This window comes from Haliotis rubra, unplaced genomic scaffold (assembly GCF_003918875.1).
Source record: "Haliotis rubra isolate DU_JTF1 unplaced genomic scaffold, ASM391887v1 Scf1700, whole genome shotgun sequence".
In the NCBI taxonomy this organism is placed as follows: domain Eukaryota; kingdom Metazoa; phylum Mollusca; class Gastropoda; order Lepetellida; family Haliotidae; genus Haliotis; species Haliotis rubra.
In genome coordinates, this window is record NW_025765671.1 from 79,374 (window position 1) to 102,312 (window position 22,939).

A 22,939-nucleotide genomic window follows, 5' to 3' on the forward strand; every position below is an offset into this window, starting at 1 on the left:
ATATGTACACGTGTATGTACATAAATGTTGCAATGGTAAAGCTCCGGGGGTGGACAACCACTGGGTGCAGGTACACAGCCCAAGGTCGGGACACAGCCATGACGTCACGCCGGCAAGGTAGCCAGGTCTCACAGACGACCAGCTGTTCCCAACCGATGTTTGTAAACAAGACACTTTCCTTGTGTGAGCAGCAACTGGGTGCCGAGACCGAGTCATGACGTCATCATCGCCAGATATGACGTCTCGCCGCGAACATCAGTTCTGGCGGCAGATCTTCAGCTGAGAGATTGTTTTCATCACGCAGAGAGATAACAGTGGGCGTGTGTGGCATGTCTGACTACTTTGTCTCTGCAAATTATTGTTCCTAGATGAACATCCATGAAACTTACACAAGGAGTGACACAAAAGCAACTAACCATGAAGAAAAAAGGTGCAAAATTTGAAAATTGGTGACAATATAAACAACCATTTTTGCCCTCAAAATAAACTCTTGTCTGTTGGCAATTCCGTTTGTGGTGTAGTTCATTTTACTATCTATTCAATAAAATAAAATACAGGAAAATACAAGTACGCATGCACACAGGCGACGTGATCAAAGAAGGTATATTTAGTTTTTCGTGACATCTTTCATAAGGTTTCTGACCCGTGAAGATGAGGGTTAGAATTGGTCTTCAGTAACCCATGATTGTCGTAAACGGCGATTAACGGGATCGGGGGGTCAGGCTCGCTGACTTGGTCGACACGTGCCATCGTATCCCAGTTGCGTAGACTGATGCTCATGTTGTTGATCACTGTAATGTGTGGTTGCAGACTTGATTATTTACAGACCAGACCAGACCATCGCCATATAGTTGGAATATTCCAGAGTACGGCGTTAAACAACATCCAAACAAAAATGTCAGTAGTGTACAATAGTTCATATAGATATAGAAGTCCTCAAAATAATGACTCAACACGAATTTCCTGCCAGAACGCACTCACTCACTCACTCACTCACGTAACCTTAGGAGATTGTCCTCTGTTTACAGACAGTCACGATATAGCAGAACTGAAGAACACAGACTGTACAGTATGTATGGGGTAGGTCTCTTTAGGTGGAAGTTGAAGTGTCATGTATACCATGAAATCTGCATGAGATACTGGGTTGTTGTTGTTGTTGTTGTTGTATAACACTCAGCACTGTCAGCAGTATAACGGCTATATGGCGGGTTTTCCCTCTACGCCAGCCTGGTGGCCCTAGTACCTCGACTTGGGTGACACTGTCAAGTAGATCGTTAATACAGCTGCCCGTCAATGTAGACCGCAGGGATATACCCAACAGTTACCCAACATGTATATCTGACGTTTTTTACCCCTGTTGTAACCCTGGAGTGAATGTGTCACGACTGCTGATCAACAATCGAGACGCCATATCGCTACTGTCACTAAACTTCAGATGCACGATGTCCGTTGAGACCACCCAGTAATGCATGCTGGTCGCAAGTTTGCAAATCTACTACTAATTATAAGGCTTCCTTTTTTGCTGCTCAGGAACAGTCACTTCCCACTCGCAATCGCCTAAATGTGATTCTTAAAGAGAGGCACCCATGAAGGGCCACCTCCTCGTGGTGGGTGCTGGGTAACGCTAAGCGCCCTTCAAACCCCCGTTGTGGACCCGGGGGGACATTAGGTCCACCAACCTGTTTGCCGTGGGTTGCGCCCCTGTGTCGGTGGAGGACGGGATTCTGGTGGTTGAGGGCAAGGGCTCCAGAAACAGTGTTCCTTTGCCCAATACACCACTTCGACCCTTACTTCACCTAGACGGGTGGTAGAATGGGCCCGGTTCTACCAATCGGCTGGTCACGCCGAGCCCTGTGCATGGTTCATCTTTTTTGCACAAACTTTATTATTTTGGTCTTGGCTATTTTGCATTATTATGTACAAATTATTAATAGATTAATATGCCTAGAGTCCTATGCCAGAAGGCGGTGGCTCATGGGCCAATCTGGCAATATAAACCGCTGAATTCTGTGTTTCTCCAGAATGATGTCATGGGCGAACCAGCCTGACATTTTTTCTTTCAGATTCTACAGCTATTTATGATTTTATTTGCTGGAGTATAACATCCCTGTAGCCCTGGTGGAACAGCCTGGCTTCTGCTGTAACACCGTCCTTGTTGACACTCCATGGCGGGTGGGGAGCAGGGATGTTGAACACTTTTCCTACACCATGGCTTTTTCCATTCAATCTGGTTCATCAAAACACAAACGTAGACATGTAGTATCCACATCATCAGATGAAGGATCTCCTGATTCAGTTGACTCTTGGCCAAGATTCATTGTGCTTTCATCTATAGATGACAATCCTTTGAAACTGAACCCATTCGCCATTTCCAAGGGCATTCAAGGTGTCTGTGGGGAGGTGAAGGGCGTGACACGTCTCCGGAACGGATCATTGTTAGTGGAATGTCTGCGGAAGCAACAATCGGATAATCTGTTACTATTAAACCAGTTCGTCAATACACCCGTTGTTGTCTCGGTACATAGAACTTTAAACTCTTGCCGAGGTATAGTCAGAGACAGGGCTCATTGTCTTTCTGATATGAGTGAGGAGGACATTGCAGCTGAGCTGAAAATCAAGGGGTGATCGCTGTAAAGCGATTTACCAAAAAGAGAGATGATGGCAGTATTACTAAACTTACTACTTATCTGTTTACATTTGCACTTTCGACTCTTCCGAAGTGTATAAAAGCCGGATACTTTAACATTGGGGTGGAGGTATATGTACCAACTCCACTCCGATGTTTTAAATGTCAAAAGTTTGGTCATGGGTCCAAGTTCTGCCGGAACAACACGGTCTGTTCCCGTTGTGGAGGCGCTCATCAGTCTTCTGAATGCACCAATAACATCAAATGTGCGAACTGCGACGGAGACCACCTGGCCTCATCAAAATCCTGCCCATTATATGATCGTGAAACAAGAATTCAAAAAATCAAACACACGAACAATATTTCCTATGTTGAAGCGAAAAAGCTTGTTCCTCTCTCAACTGCTTCAACTATATTGTACTCAGATGCAGTGTCCTCTCGTACCACTGCCTCCAGACCTTCCCTGACTTCAACAGCCTGTCAAACATCCCTATCTTGGGTTCATGAAAAAATCATTATCGATGATCAGATCACTCCATCTCCGTCAAATATATCTTCTTCAGCTTCCCAGACAGAACGTGTAGCATCACAACTTTCAATGGATCATTCATCTGAACCAGTATCTGTGCCGGAATCAACACCTGCACAATCAAACATATCAAAAATTGGAAGAAAAGAGAAAAAGCAATCAAAAAATAAGACCAGAACTCTCCAGCATTTGGAGGTGCCTTCCTCTCAGACACCTTCCGTAAAGGTTCAAAATCAGTTTGAACCTTTGGAGATAGAGGTCGATTCTTCGCTCCCTAGCCATGGGAGGAAACCCCTTCCAATGTACGACCTCTCATTGAGCCTCCATGAACTGCTCAAATAATATTGTTCAGTGGAATTGTAGAGGACTAAGGAACAATTATAATGATTTACAGTTACTGATTCAAGATTTCAAACCATCGGCATTTTGTTTACAGGAAACCTATCTTAAAAATACAGATCAATTTGATGTAAGACAATATAATTCATATAACTACTTTTCTCCTCCAGGGCCTAGAGCTACTGGGGGTTCTTCCGTTTTGGTTAGACGGGGTGTTATACATAGCCCTGTTCCCCTAACTACATGTCTTCAAGCTGTTGCTGTCAGACTGACTCTAAACATCGTTTTCACATTATGCTCACTGTATGTACCACCATCTTCTTCTCTTCAGCAGACTGATCTTCAGACTCTCTATGACCAGCTCCCCAAGCCATGTGTCATCATGGGTGATTTAAACGGTCATAATCCACTTTGGGGTAGTTCTGATACAAACAGAAATGGGAACATATTGGAAGATTTTATTTCTAACAACGATCTGTGTATTTTCAATGATAATTCGAAAACATACTTACATCCTGGTACAGGTAGGTACGTACTCTTGTCTAGATTTATCTCTTACTGATTCCGGTCTGCTTAATGAATTTGAATGGTCTGTCCACAGTGATTTGTGTGGCAGTGATCATTTCCCGACCATTCTTAAAACAATCACTCCTGCTGATGTTGCTCCATCATCAAGATGGAACTTCAACAAAGCAAACTGGCCTTTGTTTGAATTACTCTGTATTGACAAACTAACTCCTGCTCGTTTTATTGATGCTCTTGATTCAGTACAATTATTCTCTGATGAACTACACAAAATAGCCGATGAGTGTATTCCTAGGTCCTCTACAAATCCACATATACGTAAACCATGGTTTAATAATGACTGCAAACAAGCTAGAAAGGCACGGAAAAAGCTGAACACTATTTCCGTCGCCACCCAATGGTGCATAATTTAGATAAATTTAAAATTTTAAACGCTAAAGCACGTCGAACATTTAAGCAAAATAAGCGTCAATCTTGGCAAAATTATGTTTCGAAAATAAATTCACGGACGCCGGTGTCCAAGGTATGGAACATGATCCAGAGAATTAAAGGTAAGGGTACCAAATCAAGCATTAATCATCTCAAAACTGGGGACCAATTGTTAACAGATACATCTGATATCGCAAATAAACTGGGTGAAACACTTGCAAAGCATTCTTCTTCGGCAAACTATGTTCCTAAATTTCAAAAATACAAACAATTGCAAGAAAAGAAACAAATCAATTTTCATTCAGATAATGGGGAAGACTATAATGAAATCTTTTCTATCCACGAGCTTCATACGGCTCTTGACCAAGCCCACAATACTGCAACAGGAGCTGATAACATTCATTATCAACTCCTGAAACACTTACCTGAATCCTGTTTAGAAACACTATTAAATATTTTTGATGACATTTGGACATCTCGTCAATTTCCTTCATCTTGGCGTGATGCCATTGTTGTACCCATACCTAAACCTGGACGTGATCATACAGATCCCTCAAATTATAGGCCCATTTCCTTGACTAGTTGCGTTTGCAAAACCATGGAGCGCATGGTCAATAACAGATTAACTTGGTACTTAGAGTCCAATAATTTAATCACAAATATCCAATGTGGTTTTCGTAAAAATCGCAGTACCATTGACCATTTAGTGCGATTGGAGTCATTCGTTAAGAATGCCATTCTTAACAAGCAGCATGCAGTGTCAATATTTTTCGATTTAGAGAAAGCCTATGACACGACATGGAAGCATGGCATTTTACAAGATTTACATGATTTTGGTTTACGAGGCCGTTTGCCTCAGTTTATATCCGAATTTTTAACTGATAGGCAATTTCAAGTCCGCGTGGGTTCTACCCTGTCTGACCATTATAACCAGGATCAGGGTGTCCCACAAGGTAGTATTTTGTCTGTCACATTGTTTAGTGTTAGGATCAACAGTTTATCCAAGGTCTTAAGTGATTCAATCGATGGGTCACTTTTTGTGGATGATTTTAATATTTCTTATCGCGGTAAAAGTATGCATACTATTGAACGGCAACTGCAGTTGTGTTTAAACAAAATAGATAAATGGTGTCTTGAAAACGGTTTTAAATTTTCTAAATCCAAAACCAATTGTATCCATTTTTGTAGAAAATATAAACCGCATAAAGACCCTGAACTGTCTCTAAATGGCTCTCCCATCAAAGTCGTTAAGGAAGCCAAGTTCTTGGGTTTAATTTTTGACTCGCATCTAACTTTTCTTCCCCATATCAAGTCCCTAAAAACTAAATGCTTGAAGGCACTTGACTTGTTGAAAGTCGTTTCCAATTCTAAGTGGGGAGGGGGATCAAGCTACCCTCCTACAATTATATCGATCATTGGTACGTTCCAAAATTGATTATGGCTCCATCGTGTATGGTGGAGCCTGCAACAGTAATCTAAAACTTTTAGATTCTGTCCACCACCAAGGTCTAAGACTATGTCTTGGTTCCTTTAGAACTTCACCTGTTGACAGCCTCTACGTCGAGGCTGATGAGCCATCTCTTACACAACGCCGTATAAAATTAACTTTACAGTATATTACAAAACTTTATTCCAATGAGTCAAACCCTGCATATAACTGTGTCTTTAATCCCCGATATGAAGATCTGTATAACAAGAAGCCTTCTCTTGTTCCGCCTCTTGGTATAAGAGTGAAACCTTTCCTTTCTGCTGCTGGCATTGAGCTAGAACATATAGCTCCTTCCCGTCTTCTTTCTTCTCCTCCCTGGCAATTGGTTAGGCCACAAGTCGACCTAACACTCACTCAATTTAAAAAATCAGAAACTAATGACTTGCAATATAAACAAGAATATAATCAATTAAAAAAGTAAATATAATACATATAAATCCTTATTTACAGATGGGTCCAAGGATGGTGGCGCGGTTGCTTGTGCCACTGTCATTGGGTCCAAAACAATATCTTTCAGATTACCCACTGCCAGTTCCATTTTCACAGCTGAAGCAAACGCAATCCTAACAGCTCTCAAATATGTAAATAGACACCCTAAATATAAACAAGCCATAATCTTTTCTGACTCTCTGTCTTGCCTTCAGGCGATTAAAAATATTTCTTGTAAACATTCACTTTTAATAGAAATTATAGAATTATATAATGATCTTGCAACTGGCCAATGCGACATCGTCCTCTGTTGGTTACCCAGTCACGTTGGTATTTCTGGGAATACAATGGCCGATCTTGCTGCAAAGGTAGCACTCAACAAATCTGTGACACCACTTCTTATTCCTTACTCTGATATCAAAGCAAGCATTAGAACCTACATCCGTGATCTGATGCAGAAGAAGTGGGACACCCAAGCAGGTATAAATAAATTACATGAAATAAAACCCTATATTGGTTACACCTACTTGGGTTGTCAGTCCAGATTTGAAGAGGTCATCATACGACGATGTCGTATTGGCCACACTAGATATACTCATGAGTACCTATTAAAAGGTGAGGATCCTCCGTTTTGTATCCCTTGTGATGAAAGAATCACGGTCAAGCATGTCCTGCTTGACTGTGTTGAATATTCCATCACAAGGGATATTTATTTCAAAGTAAAAACTATGAAGGATCTTTTTAGTCATATAAGTTCTCATTTAATTATTGCCTTTTTAAAAAAATTAGACTTGCTAACTGATTTGTAAATAGATATATATTTTATTATTGGTAGTTTAAATTAGTAACTGATATTGTTAGTGGCTGTACCCTCAAAGGGGGTTGAAGTAGCGTAAAATTATTGTCCTCCTGAGAGGGTACGTAAGTCCCAAAACATTTAGTCAATTTAAGTGTACCAGGTTTTTAATCGTAGAATATGTGTACTTTTAATTTATGGCTAGGTTTCTCTTCTGTCGCCAATGGCTGAAGGGATGGTGTAAATCCAGCTAGGGTCCATGCAGGAAGCAAATGTACTGTAAGTCCCCATGGTCCCTAGTATGGTGATCTACCTTTAGTTGTTGGCGATCAATAGCCTGTTTTTTATATTGTATCGTCTTGTATAGTTCAAATGTTTTAGATTTAGTTACTAGTTTTATATCTATATCTGTGATAATCTAGTTATTTTACTGTCCTTCGTCGACAGAAGTTTATAATTTCACTTCAATCGTTGATATATTTATAACTTGCTTTAGTCACGATATGGCTGAAATATTGCCGATGTGACTTAAAATCTTAACTCACTCACTCACTCTTAAAGAGAATATTAACATGAAATGTCGACTTTGCAATGATTTCACAGAGACTGTGCAACACCTTGTTAGTGGATGCCCTTCCTTGGCACAAACAGCATATCTTAAACGACATGCTTTTACTACCTCTCCGCCATGCTTGTGGCTTTGACTCACTCACTCGCTTAATGCATTGCTGGAGGATTGACATGAGACAACTGTTCGTTGTACAAATCTTTGTTTTACAACTGATAAATAATCCTCCCTATGTCACTGAATACATTTAACCTACAATACAATTCTTAACACCAGGAGGTCCCAACCTCTTCATACTCCACACAATACAGTGACAAAAAGCTTACACCAGTATTCCATTGTACTGTCTGTGGAATAAGAGCGGCTAACGGCATGTGAGTAACCTATGTGTCACATGATGTCAAAAAAGTGTCATATATAGTATTCATGGACATTGTTTATTTATTCAGTAATATATATGACAAATGCTAAATCATTTCATCACTGTACAACCACTTGACACCCTACTTGAGATATTCAGTGACCATCTGTCCTCAACTGCTTACTATTTCCTGTCTTTAATTCCGGTCAGACACTTCTCTCCCTACATAACGGAAGCTGACCATTTGTGACTATACATTCAACATCACATTGAACACTATCAACAACCATTCCATGTACATATTACAGTCTGACCTTTAAATTACAATAAAACAATTTCTGGTCAACTTGAACCGGCTAACTTTGCGAGCACAGGAAGCCACACACAGGAAGCTGAATAAATTAACCTTCCCAGGTCCGCACAAACTGACACCTACTTGAACATATCTGTACACGCATATGCATCAGTGATACAAATGGCAGCATTAAATACTTAAAATGGTGGTCAGTTTTAATGACTGGATGGAGGTGCTTTTAACAAACATAACACCTTACACTATTTCATCCAATCACAGCTGTGACGGTTCAGGCTCATAACGCCGACCTTTCGACCAAACTGCACGGTTGAGTGAAAACAAAATATCGGCGTCCTGAGACGGGGTCTTCCCACTTACCCAACTCCTATTGTTTCAGTAGAAGAAATCACTGGGGTGTGATAATCCCCTTTAATCCCTTATTTGGTTCCCTGTGAAATAGTATCCGGGGCCAAATGGGATGAAATGCTACTACGTTTGATTCAATGTTTGTCTGTATTTATTAATTATATATATACAAGTTATCCATTTATACAACTTAATACAACATCAATATCATATCACATATTATACATCAATATTTCACAGCACACCTTTCACACTTACCAGTTAAATGTGATACTGAGTCTCTTGTACATTTCCAAGGTATGGTTCAGTGCAACTTCTCTTCCTTGGTGGAGGTCTGGCACCGTTTCTTAGCTGAAGAACACATGCCTCTACCCAGCCTTGTTCCTTCTTTAAAAAACCAATGGCCTTAATGTCGGGGTGGGAAAAACAGTCCTTCGTCTGGTCTTGATAAAGTTGTTGACAATCAGTAGCCTGTTTTTATATTGTATTGTCCAAATAGTGCTATTAGTTTAAACTTTTCACACTAGATTTAATTGTAATTGTGATATTCTTGTTGTTTTACTGTCCTTTGACGCGTGGTTATATAATATACACACATTCCATTTCAATATCAAACATGTTCTCGTCACGATATGGCCGAAATATTGCCGATGTGACGTTAAATATTAACTCACTCACTTACTCTTGATACTGAACTTACAGCCCCTGTAGACCAAGTACTGACCGCCGTATCCATTGGGAATGAAACAAGTGTTTACGTGAAAGTTTGCCATAGTGCAGTGGAGAAACAAGGAAATCTCCATACTTTATAATACTTGTCGTTGGCCTCGTTCACTTAATTAAGATTCAATTTGTAGCAAATGATATGAATATGGTTCATATAGTTTATCTTGTGAAATATGTTCACCGGTGGTCATGAGGTTGCTCTGATCGGCCCTGATTGGAGTGCTGTGTGAACTTATGTCACAACCATAGCAGGGGTAACAAATTCACCCTGCACAATCACTGACCCGTAAGTGTTAATCTCTTTTAATCCCCCCAGCAAATTGGGTAAGTGGGAATGAGCCCCTGAGACTAGTTTCATTTTGCCAATTAATAAAGGATTACGAGGACAATGAAGGATCAACGAGATGTTAGAAGAGGATAATCCGGATTATGAAGATGAGAGCACACCTAATGAGAAGACGACAACAGTTTATATTTTTTTCAGTTTATTTCCATACTTGAAGCACTCATCAACAAACTCAGTTGACAGATTTTAACCGGTTTTTTTTACAATGGTTCACACAAGTAAATACCTTAATTTTTTAACAAATACATCGCATATCCGATGCGTATTCATGATACATATAGTACACATTTTGTTCACAGAGATTGATCAACAGATTTTAACCCAAATGCAACAGGTGGAATGCTGAATCAGCAAACTGTCTCACGGACAGTGTACCTGTCTGAGCTGGTGACGGATGTCATCCAGTCGTGGCTCCAAGTCCCTGTATTTCTTCTTCTTGGACGGACGCTTCTGGCCAGCAGCGTACTGGACCAGCTTGTTGTTGTTGGTTCTTGACCCATCTGAGTTGTGGTGAACCACTGCGATATGTTCACCTAGTGCGACGAGTTCACCTTCTTAAACATCTAGAGCAGATTATCCGCAACCCTAATTACGCCTAATCAGAACCTAACCTTCAAAGGAAACAGCAGGTCGGCGTCCTGAGACTAGTGGAAAATCAAAAGGTCGGCGTCCTGCTCTTAGTGCATAGACAGCGCCCCATTCACGTTTATCATATACGGTGGCGCATAAATTTTAACAGCTACAATCGTTTATTGTTCACAGATATGTAAAATAAATACTCAGTACTTAATTATTTTAAACTGGTTAGTGATTTGATTTAACAAAATGCGCTCTGATCTAACTTTTGACCTAATAAATTGCAGCTAAATTCCCCCTCATAGTGTGATATTAATTCTACGTTGAACACGTTTGCTGTGTGAACACTCGAGTCGGCAAACTCATAAAATAATTGAATAATAATCACAGCCCACTAAGGTGAACCTGAAGGTCACACACACCTGGGCCTGAAGGGGACTCCCAAAGGAGGGTGGGGTTCAACAATCGATTAGGTCACACAAAGGTCACAACTATGTTACGTTATAAAAGAAAATGGTGGATATGCCCTCTCCCCTTCCCCTATACAACATATAATAAAATCACTTGACACGAAGACGCATGTCCGGAGGTTGGATTCACCAACATACAATTGACGATTGTACGATACTTCGCTCAGTTGGTGTGACTTCAGTTAAAGCGTTTTCTCGACCCGGGTTCAAATCCCCACATGGTATAAATGTGTGAATTCCTCCGTCGTGATATTGTTGGAATATTGCTTAAAGGGACATAAAACCACGCTCACGCACTGGTGTGAACATAGGCCGTCGTCGCATGGCAGGGGCACTGCTGTGAGGCCTCGTTATGTAAATTTGTGCAAATATACTTTGCGACACCCACATTAGCGACATATTTTTATGCAAATTTCATTATTTGGTACTATTACCAAATTTTACAGTATCCAATGTCACTATTTCAGTTTGTAACCGGTTATGTTGTATACAGTATAGATTCCTAGCGTTAAAACATATTGAATATTGGTTTTGGCCCTACTTGAATCTAATGAGTGCAGGGCGAGACATATTTACTATTTCAAATATTTGTAATCTGTTTTGTATACTTCAGCGAATATGTTTTACACATGCGTAGGCTGTAAATATGTACCACCGTCCGTCCGAATCAAGGATGGAAAAATGGAGATGCGCGTGCATATTAACCAACTGTCATTGCGTGCGGCACCGACACTTTGGGGTTTTATGGCTACAGCATAAAATTGTTTTATCAACATTGAAGAATTTGGTGAGTCAATAATGAAGCATGCAACTTGATGGTTAGCACACTTATCTTAATACCAGTGTAAGAATCTACACCGAAACGTCTTTCTATGCAATAAACAAGAAGTTGTTATCCATTACAGAATAGAAGCTCTGAGTAAATGAAGCCTGGTTCACGAGTCTGTGAAAACAGAACAAAAGCTAATACAATCATTTTCACAGACCACAAATAATTAAATAGTTATGCTACAGTATGTCACAAAGCCAGTGTACAGTATACTGGAACCCATGTCCGCCACTGAAAGTGTTAAAGGTGGGATATCTGTACAGTAGACTGGAACCCATGTCCGCCACTGAAAGTGTTAAAGGTGGGATGTATGTACAGTAGACTGGAAGCCATGTCCGCCACTGAAAGCGTTAAAGGTGGGATATCTGTACAGTATACTGGAAGCCATGTCCGCCACTGAAAGTGTTAAAGGTGGGATATATGTACAGTAGACTGGAAGCCATGTCCGCCACTGAAAGTGTTAAAGGTGGGATATATGTACAGTAGACTGGAAGCCATGTCCGCCACTGAAAGTGTTAAAGGTGGGATATATGTACAGTAGACTGGAACCCATGTCCGCCACTGAAAGTGTTAAAGGTGGGATATCTGTACAGTAGACTGGAACCCATGTCCGCCACTGAAAGTTTTAAAGGTGGGATATATGTACAGTAGACCGGAACCCATGTCCGCCACTGAAAGTGTTAAAGGTGGGATATATGTACAGTAGACTGGAAGCCATGTCCGCCACTGAAAGTGTTAAAGGTGGGATATATGTACAGTAGACTGGAAGCCATGTCGGCCACTGAAAGTGTTAAAGGTGGGATATATGTACAGTAGACTGGAAGCCATGTCCGCCACTGAAAGTGTTAAAGGTGGGATATATGTACAGTATACTGGAACCCATGTCCGCCACTGAAAGTGTTAAAGGTGGGATATATGTACAGTAGACTGGAACCCATGTCCGCCACTGAAAGTGTTAAAGGTGGGATATATGTACAGTAGACTGGAAGCCATGTCCGCCACTGAAAGTGTTAAAGGTGGGATATATGTACAGTAGACTGGAAGCCATGTCCGCCACTGAAAGTGTTAAAGGTGGGATATATGTACAGTAGACTGGAAGCCATGTCGGCCACTGAAAGTGTTAAAGGTGGGATATCTGTACAGTATACTGGATGCCATGTCCGCCACTGAAAGTGTTAAAGGTGGGATATATGTACAGTATACTGGAACCCATGTCCGCCACTGAAAGTGTTAAAGGTGGGATATATGTACAGTAGACTGGAACCCATGTCCGCCACTGAAAGTGTTAAAGGTGGGATATATGTACAGTAGACTGGAAGCCATGTCCGCCACTGAAAGTGTTAAAGGTGGGATATATGTACAGTAGACTGGAAGCCATGTCCGCCACTGAAAGTGTTAAAGGTGGGATATATGTACAGTATACTGGAACCCATGTCCGCCACTGAAAGTGTTAAAGGTGGGATATATGTACAGTAGACTGGAAGCCATGTCCGCCACTGAAAGTGTTAAAGGTGGGATATATGTACAGTATACTGGAACCCATGTCCGCCACTGAAAGTGTTAAAGGTGGGATATATGTACAGTAGACTGGAAGCCATGTCCGCCACTGAAAGTGTTAAAGGTGGGATATATGTACAGTAGACTGGAAGCCATGTCCGCCACTGAAAGTGTTAAAGGTGGGATATATGTACAGTAGACTGGAAGCCATGTCCGCCACTGAAAGTGTTAAAGGTGGGATATATGTACAGTATACTGGAACCCATGTCCGCCACTGAAAGTGTTAAAGGTGGGATATATGTACAGTAGACTGGAAGCCATGTCCGCCACTGAAAGTGTTAAAGGTGGGATATATGTACAGTAGACTGGAAGCCATGTCCGCCACTGAAAGTGTTAAAGGTGGGATATATGTACAGTAGACTGGAAGCCATGTCCGCCACTGAAAGTGTTAAAGGTGGGATATCTGTACAGTAGACTGGAAGCCATGTCCGCCACTGAAAGTGTTAAAGGTGGGATATCTGTACAGTATACTGGAAGCCATGTCCGCCACTGAAAGTGTTAAAGGTGGGATATCTGTACAGTATACTGGAAGCCATGTCCGCCACTGAAAGTGTTAAAGGTGGGATATCTGTACAGTATACTGGAACCCATGTCCGCCACTGAAAGTGTTAAAGGTGGGATATATGTACAGTATACTGGAACCCATGTCCGCCACTGAAAGTGTTAAAGGTGGGATATCTGTACAGTATACTGGAACCCATGTCCGCCACTGAAAGTGTTAAAGGTGGGATATCTGTACAGCATACTGGAACCCATGTCCGCCACTGAAAGTGTTAAAGGTGGGATATCTGTACAGTATACTGGAACCCATGTCCGCCACTGAAAGTGTTAAAGGTGGGATATCTGTACAGTATATAGGAAGCCATGTCCGCCACTGAAAGTGTTAAAGGATATGAGATATACTGAAAGTGTTAAAGGTGGGGAAGCCATGTCCGCCACTGAAGTGATATATGTACAGTAGACTGGAACCCATGTCCGCCACTGAAAGTGTTAAAGGTGGGATATCTCTACAGTATACTGGAACCCATGTCCGCCACTGAAAGTGTTAAAGGTGGGATATCTGTACAGTATACTGGAACCCATGTCCGCCACTGAAAGTTTTAAAGGTGGGATATATGTACAGTATACTGGAAGCCATGTCCGCCACTGAAAGTGTTAAAGGTGGGATATATGTACAGTATACTGGAACCCATGTCCGCCACTGAAAGTGTTAAATGTGGGATATATGTACAGTAGACTGGAAGCCATGTCCGCCACTGAAAGTGTTAAAGGTGGGATATATGTACAGTAGACTGGAAGCCATGTCCGCCACTGAAAGTGTTAAAGGTGGGATATATGTACAGTAGACTGGAAGCCATGTCCGCCACTGAAAGTGTTAAAGGTGGGATATATGTACAGTAGACTGGAAGCCATGTCCGCCACTGAAAGTGTTAAAGGTGGGATATCGAAAGTGTTAAAGGTGGGATATCTCTACAGTATACTGGAACCCATGTCCGCCACTGAAAGTGTTAAAGGTGGGATATCTGTACAGTAGACTGGAACTCATGTTGACTACTGAAAGACATTTCATTGGCAACCAAGACTGATGACATTATTGAGTTTTCGAAAGGTCAAGGGTTGACAAGAACGGATCTCGCTGGTGTTGATGGGTAATCTTGTAGAGGGGTTGTGATCCTTGGAAGACCGCTCCGAGGAAGGTCATCTGTGGTCTTTGTAGCGTTGTATCGATGCTGGAGACGGTAAATAGTGGTTACGTCGAAATGACGGGCACCATTTTGGACAGACACTCCAGCTTCCGAACGTCTGATAGCCTTGTTTCTTTCAATCTGAGTTAAGCGTTGCATTGGTGAACAAGTAATAGACCTAATTTTTGTGCAGTCTTATACCCACTAATGGTGGTGACAATTCGTGCATGTTAGATTTCACGAGAAGTGTGTGGATGCTACCCACATGTTCATTTGTATGGTGCGTTTTGGTGATTCCTTCTATTGATGTGTTTTTGCTCGGGCCTTCAAAAAAACGCAACAAAAATTATTGATAACACCATCAGGCTTCACTGTATGCCAAAAACCCATATTTATTTAGGGTCCGAGTTTGTTACCTATTTGGGTAAAAAACTTGCGTTTCTTATGCGTGTGAGTATATATAAGTTAATATGAAATGATTCAATGATTACTGAGACGACTGACTGACTGACTGAGTTTGGTTTACGCCGCTTTCAGCAATATTTCAGCAACATCACGGTGGGGGACACCAGAAATGGGCTTCACACATTGTGCCCATGTGGGGATTTGAACCCGGGTCTTCGGCGTGACGAACCAACGCTTTAACCATTAACCTAATTAAAGAAAGCTAATAATTGAAGCGTAGCACACACGTTGCACTGCACATGTCAGCAGACAGCTAATTTGTGAGTGTTTGGGCGATATCAGGTGACCAGATAAAGCGTACTGGGATACAGTAACACCAACACTATCCCCACCCCTTCTCCCCCTGCGTATATCATATCGTTCATACTTCAGGTTTAGTTTTGTGATTCATATGTACACGTGTATGTACATAAATGTTGCAATGGTAAAGCTCCGGGGGTGGACAACCACTGGGTGCAGGTACACAGCCCAAGGTCGGGACACAGCCATGACGTCACGCCGGCAAGGTAGCCAGGTCTCACAGACGACCAGCTGTTCCCAACCGATGTTTGTAAACAAGACACTTTCCTTGTGTGAGCAGCAACTGGGTGCCGAGACCGAGTCATGACGTCATCATCGCCAGATATGACGTCTCGCCGCGAACACAACAGTTCTGGCGGCAGATCTTCAGCTGAGAGATTGTTTTCATCACGGAGAGAGATAACAGTGGGCGTGTGTGGCATGTCCTACTACTTTGTCTCTGCAAATTATTGTCCCTAGATGAACATCCATGAAACTTACACAAGGAGTGACACAAAAGCAACTAACCATGAAGAAAAAAGGTGCAAAATTTGAAAATTGGTGACAATATAAACAACCATTTTTGCCCTCAAAATAAACTCTTGTCTGTTGGCAATTCCGTTTGTGGTGTAGTTCATTTTACTATCTATTCAATAAAATAAAATACAGGAAAATACAAGTACGCATGCACACAGGCGACGTGATCAAAGAAGGTATAGTTAGTTTTTCGTGACATCTTTCATAAGGTTTCTGACCCGTGAAGATGAGGGTTAGAATTTGGTCTTCAGTAATCCATGACTGTCGTAAACGGCGAAAAACGGGAGGGGGGGGGGGGGGATGTGTGTGTGTCAGGCTCGCTGACTTGGTTGACACGTACCATCGTATCCCAGTTGCGTAGATTGATGCTTATGTTGTTGATCACTGTAATGTGTGGTTGCAGACTTGATTATTTACAGACCAGACCAGACCATCGCCATATAGTTGGAATATTCCGGAGTACGGCGTTAAACAACATCCAAACAAAAATGTCAGTAGTGTACAATAGTTCATATAGATATAGAAGTCCTCAAAATAATGACTCAACACGAATTTCCTGCCAGAACGCACTCACTCACTCACTCACGTAACCTTAGGAGATTGCTCTCTATTTACAGACAGTCGCGATATAGCAGAACTGAAGCACACAGACTGTACAGTATGTATGGGGTAGGTCTCTTTATGTGGAAGTTGAAGTGTCATGTATGCCATGAAATCTGCATGAGATACTGGGTTGTTGTTGTTGTTGTTGTTCTTGTTGTTGTATAACACTCAGCACTGTCAGCAGTATAAGGGCAATATGGCGGGTTTTCCCTCTACGCCAGCCTGGTGGCCCTAGTACCTCGACTCGGGTGACACTGTCAAGTAGATCGTTAATACAGCTGCCCGTCAATGTAGACCGCAGGGATATACCCAACAGTTTCCCAACATGTATATCTGACGTTTTTTACCCCTGTTGTGAATGTGACACGACTGCTGATCAACAATCGAGACGCTATATCGCTACTTTCACTAAACTTCAGATGCACGATGTCCGTTGAGACCACCCAGTAACCCATGCAAAAACTACTACTAATAATAAGGCTTCCTTTTTGCTGCTCAGGAACAGTCACTTCCCACTCGCAATCGCCTAAATGTGATTCTTAAAGAGAATATTAACATGAAATGTCGACTTTGCAATGAATTCACAGAGACTGTGCAACACCTTGTCAGAGGCTGCCCTTCCTTGGCACAAACAGCATATCTTAAACGACATGATGGCATGTCTCGTTGCTTTTTACTACCGTCTCCGCCATGCTTGTGGCTTTGACTCACTCACTCGCTTAATGCATTGCTGGAGGATTGACATGAGACAACTGTTCGTTGTACAAATCTTTGTTTTACAACTGATAAATAATGCTCCCTATGTCACTGAATACATTTAACCTACAATACAATTCTTAACACCAGGAGGTCCCAACCTCTTCATACCCCACGTAATACAGTGACAAGAAGCTTACACCAGTATTCCATTGTACTGCCTGTAGAATAAGAGCGGCTAACGGCATGTGAGTAACCTATGTGTCACATGATGTCAAAAAAGTGTCATGTATAGTAGTCATTGACATTAGATGGGTTTTATATGTTTGCAATTTGAGAGTAAAGTTTTAAAATTTTGAGTAAAAGCACTGGAAAGTTTTACAGGAGAACACATGTAGGTTTGTTTATTTATTCAGTAATATATATGACAAATGCTAAATCATTTCATCACTGTACAACCACTTGACACCCTACTTGAGATATTCAGTGACCATCTGTCCTCAACTGCTTACTATTTCCTGTCTTTAATTCCGGTCAGACACTTCTCTCCCTACATAACGGAAGCTGACCATTTGTGACTATACATTCAACATCATATTGAACACTATCAACAACCATTCCATGTACATATTACAGTCTGACCTTTAAATTACAATAACACAATTTCTGGTCAACTTGAACCGGCTAACTTTGCGAGCACAGGAAGCCACACACAGGAAGCTGAACAAATTAACCCTCCCAGGTCCGCACAAACTGTCACCTACTTGAACATGTGTGTTCAGTTACGGCTCAGCGAGCAAGCGATTGTGCTCTTAGTGCATAGACAGCGCCCGATTCACGTTTATCATATACGGTGGCGCATGAATTGTAACAGCTACAATCGTTTATTGTTCACAGATATGTAAAAGAAATACTCAGAACTTCGGAGTTGTTCCTTGTGTGACAGCGTATTTTAAACTGGTTAGTGATTTGATTTAACCAAATGCGCTCTGATCTAACTTTTGACCTAATAAATTGCAGCTAAATTCCCCTCATAGTGTGATATTAATTCTACGTTGCTGTTGAACACTCGAGTTGCTGTGTGAACACTCGAACACTCATAAATTAATTGAATAATAATCACAGCCCACTAAGGTGAACCTGAAGGTCACACACACCGGGACCTGAAGGGGACTCCCAAAGGAAGGTGGGGTTCAACAATCGGTTAGGTCACACAAAGGTCACACCTATGTTACGTCATAAAAGAAAATGGCGGATATATGGGCCACAAAGACCCACACAATAACACACACACACACACACACACACACACACAACATATAATAAAATCACTTGACACGAAGACGCATGTCCGGAGGTTGGATTCACCAACATACAATTGACGATTGTACGATACTTCGCCCAGTTGGTGTGACTTCAGTTAACGCGGTTTCTCGACCCAGGTTCAAATCCCCACATGGTGCTAAATGCGACATAAAACCACACTCACGCACTGGTTTGAACATAGGCCGTCCTCGCATGGCAGGGGCACTGCTGTGAGGCCTCGGTATGTAAATTTGTGGAAATATACCTTGCGACACCCACATTAGCGACATCTTTTTATACAAGTTTCATTATTTGTTTCTATTACCAAACTTCTACAGTATCCAATGTCACTATTTCAGTTTGTAACCTGTTATGTTGTATATAGTATAGGTTCCTAGCGTTAAAACATAATCAATATTGGTTTTGTCCCTACTTGAATCTAATGAGTGACCGGGCGAGACATATTTACTATTTCAAATAATTGTAATCTGTTTTGTATACTTCAGCGAATATGTTTTACACATGCGTAGGCTGTAAATATGTACCACCGTCCGTCCGAATCAAGGATAGAAATAAAGGAGATGCGCGTGCATATTAACCGTCATTGCGTGCGGCATCGACACTTTGGGGTTTTATGCCTACAGCATAAAATTGTTTTGTCAATATTGAAGAAGTTGGTGAGTCAATAATGAAGCATACAACTTGATGGTTAACACACTTATCTTGATACCGGTGTAAGAATCTACATAGGAACGTCTTTCTGTGCAATAAACAAGAAGTTGTTATCCATTACAGAATAGAAGCTCTGAGTAAATGAAGCCTGGTTCACGAGTCTGTGAAAACAGAACAAACGCTAATGCAACCATTTTCACAGACCACAATTAATTAAATAGTAATGCTACAGTATGTCACAAAACCAGTGCATGTTTCTCTCACTGAATTTGTACTGACGCTCCTTGTTGTAATAGACTGCCTCCCTGGTGTAGTGGTTAGATCGTCCTCTCGGAGAGCGGAAGGTTAAGCCAGGGCTAGTACAAGCAGCCACACATACATACCCATGCATATCGTCATATCAGCAAAATACTCTTAAGTACGACGCTAAACCCAATTTCACCTCATCTCACCTCACCTATTTGTAATGCTTTTGTTTTTGCTTTGTAGCAGTTTGGATTGATTTGTAAACCTAGTTGATTTTATAATGCAATTGCTAATTGTATAACATTTCTTTGTCCTCATTGGTTTCACAGCGATTCTTTTGCCTGCTGACTGACTGACTGGTTAGTTTTACGCCGCTTTTAGCAATATTTCAGCAATATCACGGCGTGGGACACCAGAAATGGGCTTCACACATTGTGCCCATGTGGGGAATCGAACCCGGGTCTTCGGCGTGACGAGCCAACGCTTTAACCACTAGATCACCTCACTGCCTCTTTGCCTACAGAATTGAAGACAACTTACATATAATGTTGGAAACTGACAAGTAAAATATGTATCAGAGCTAGTGTTGCAGAACAAAACTGATTTATTGCTCATTTTGTTTTGATGCACATTAGAATCCTCTCCACCTCATCATTCAGTGCCAGAACTTGATAGACTTCGCATTCTCAGACGTTTTGAGGCACCAGACCGAAGACGATATTCTGATATTGATCTTGTGAACCGTGCTCTCGCATACACTGTGTATGAAAAGGAAAATAGAAGCATGATGTAATCTGTTAGACAACTGGAACGGTCCCTTTTTCTGATTACTTATCATGTTTAAACGGAAACAACATTCCACTATATTAATCACATTAAATGAAGTAAATTCCAATGGAATATGACACCATGTACATACAATATCACAGGTTAAATAAGTATACTAAATATTCAAGATGCATGTCAAATACTTTAAATTGACATTTTCACAAATTATTTTAACGATCAATTCAGTGTTGATATACACTGGCCTAATTACTGATATTAAGAGTGATTAAAAGAGGTTTACAAAGTGTTCTAAGACAGTGTCATTTGATTCTGAATGTACAGGATTTGATTTAGTAGGAATTTGACATACAAAGAAAGCATGCTATTGTGACCATCTTAGAAGTGCAGTGGACACTCTCTAAACCTACATCCCTCTAATCCGACATTCCCTGTAAACTGACATATATATTTGGTCCCTATATAATATAATATAAGAAACTCCCTCTAATCCGACATCCCTTTATCCCGGCACTAAAATCTGGCCCCAAAACATGTTTTAAGTGCAAATTGACTCTCTCTTTTTCTTTGTACCTGAAGTCAGTATGGCAAGACAATACAAAACATGAGCTTGACAACTGTAGGCGCGAGGTTAGTATCACTCTCTTTCATTGCTGTCCGCAATATTGTATTTGTACAGCCTCTGAACTTGTACAACTACTCTATTTTGAGCAGCTATTGTAGTGAGACGTCGTGCGTTGTAAACTTCCTTATGTTTATGTAATTGCTGATTGTACAACATTTCTTTCTTTGTCGGTTTTACATCGAATTTCCTGTACACCAAGACTCTGGGTTAACGTATTGGTTTAACTTGGGAATAGACACGTAACACAATCAACATTTGTCTTCGACTTACTGGTTGGGGCCAGCTTGATTTGTTGTCGTTCTGCAACAACACATTCTGCAGTCAACAGAGTGGCTGAAAAAGAACAAAGTACGCCTAAAGTGAAATTCAACTCTGATATCCTATCAAAGCATACGTGTAACACTGTAGCCAGTACGATCACACCCAAAACACACAATAGTATCTGTCCGAGTGTTAGCAGGAAGTCCAGGTTTGTTATCATTGATACAGATCCTTGGGCTTTACATTCAGATAATTGAATCGCATTGTATAACACTTGCATATGGATCTTCGGATGTACATGGTTCTTTAAATGAATTAAAATTAAGCAACTAAAGATAAAATTCTTCTATGTCTTCTCACATTGAGCTTGTGAATTTAGTTATATTAAGCCACGAATAGAGGATGAAGTTCAAATGAAGCTGCAGTCTCTTACACGTGTGACCAAGACGAAATATGTAAAGTGTGTAGGACAAGATATGGTACGTGGTTTTGCTCTGCCTTGTGCTCGGCACTTAGGTGATGTACTAGAGACTGGATGTCTTGGAGTCAGTATAATGTGTCCGAATATGCTATCCTTTTTGCACTGCGGCATGGTATGTCACTATGTTAGTGTGAAGAGAGAATGTCGGTCTGTAGGGCATATGCAGCGGTATCATGATTAATGGTGGGTAGTCTGTGTAAATTTGACTTTGGACTGAATGTTAAATTAAGTGTCTAAATCTTTCAGAACCCTGTTACCTTTATCTATTATGACTATGTTAGTGTGGAACAAAAATGCTTATCTGAAGGGCTTTTGCAGCGGTATCATGAGTAATGGTGGTCTCTGCGAACTGTAGATATACTTTGAACCGAATGTTAAATTAGGTATCTCGATCTTTCAGAACCCTGTTACCTGTATCTATCATGACATACCACATCATAAACACATCAAAGCAAATGAACATTGTACCAGTTCTTATAGTATCGGCATTATACTGTGTTAGTGTAAACACAAGTGTTACTATACATACCAAGAACCATCAGGAGAAACAGCTTCATGTTCGTTGATGAGATGCCGCAACACAATCTACAGCAAGGGTGGAAGTGATGCTCCTGGTCTCAACCATGACTTTAAATATGTTTTCCAGCCACAGAGAAAGTGTTTATAGGTTGCAGCTGGTATTCAGGTAGATCCTAAAAAATTGCACGTTATTATTTTACTGCTTACCTTGATTAAATACTGATTCAGGTTTCATCATAAAAAAATATCTATATTGTGGGGTAGCCGAATATGGATAGCATTGATTCATAGGTCATGTGGGTTCTGCTTCTGGTTCGCTCTGAAAAGTCTGCGATAATGCTAAACTTGCTGCTTGTTGACTCAATATCCAGTATGGATAAATCAGGTGATTTTTGCCTTGTGCTGTGAACGCAAATATATGCCATTGAAAACTCGACATAATCGTAAATTCGAACTTGGACGGTTCAACGGAACTGCATATACGTGGTATCTTTGGAATGCAAACGCCACAGGATTTAAACCT

The 22,939-nt window shown here is 41.0% G+C and overlaps 1 long non-coding RNA gene across 1 annotated transcript; it reads right to left on the bottom strand.

Annotated features, from left to right (window-relative positions):
- Positions 1–20,330: 20,330 nt before the first annotated feature.
- LOC124272559 lies at positions 20,331–22,505 on the bottom strand. The gene is made up of 3 exons (XR_006897350.1): positions 22,427–22,505; positions 21,426–21,488; positions 20,331–20,502 (listed from the first exon to the last, which is right to left on the bottom strand). It is a non-coding gene; the product is annotated as an uncharacterized LOC124272559 (long non-coding RNA).
- Positions 22,506–22,939: the final 434 nt, after the last annotated feature.